This window comes from Pterocles gutturalis, unplaced genomic scaffold (assembly GCF_000699245.1).
Source record: "Pterocles gutturalis isolate BGI_N339 unplaced genomic scaffold, ASM69924v1 scaffold7460, whole genome shotgun sequence".
NCBI lineage: Eukaryota > Metazoa > Chordata > Aves > Pterocliformes > Pteroclidae > Pterocles > Pterocles gutturalis.
Window position 1 is genome coordinate 2,267 of NW_010143301.1, and position 208 is coordinate 2,474.

Here is a 208-nt window from a genome sequence, read left to right on the forward strand (position 1 = left end):
CGCGCGTGGGACCCCCCCCCCCCCCCCCCCAAAGGGAGAGAAAGGCCAGCTTCAGTCTGAGAGATATAAATCTCCCTTAGTCCACGTGGGAAGGCTCCCAAAGGAGGCCACTCAGAACAGGGAGCCAACTCTACCGTGTAACCTCAGCATAGATGAGCCTCTCTTTTTGTTTTTGAAGGAATATTATGAGACTGGCCTTGCTGTGTTT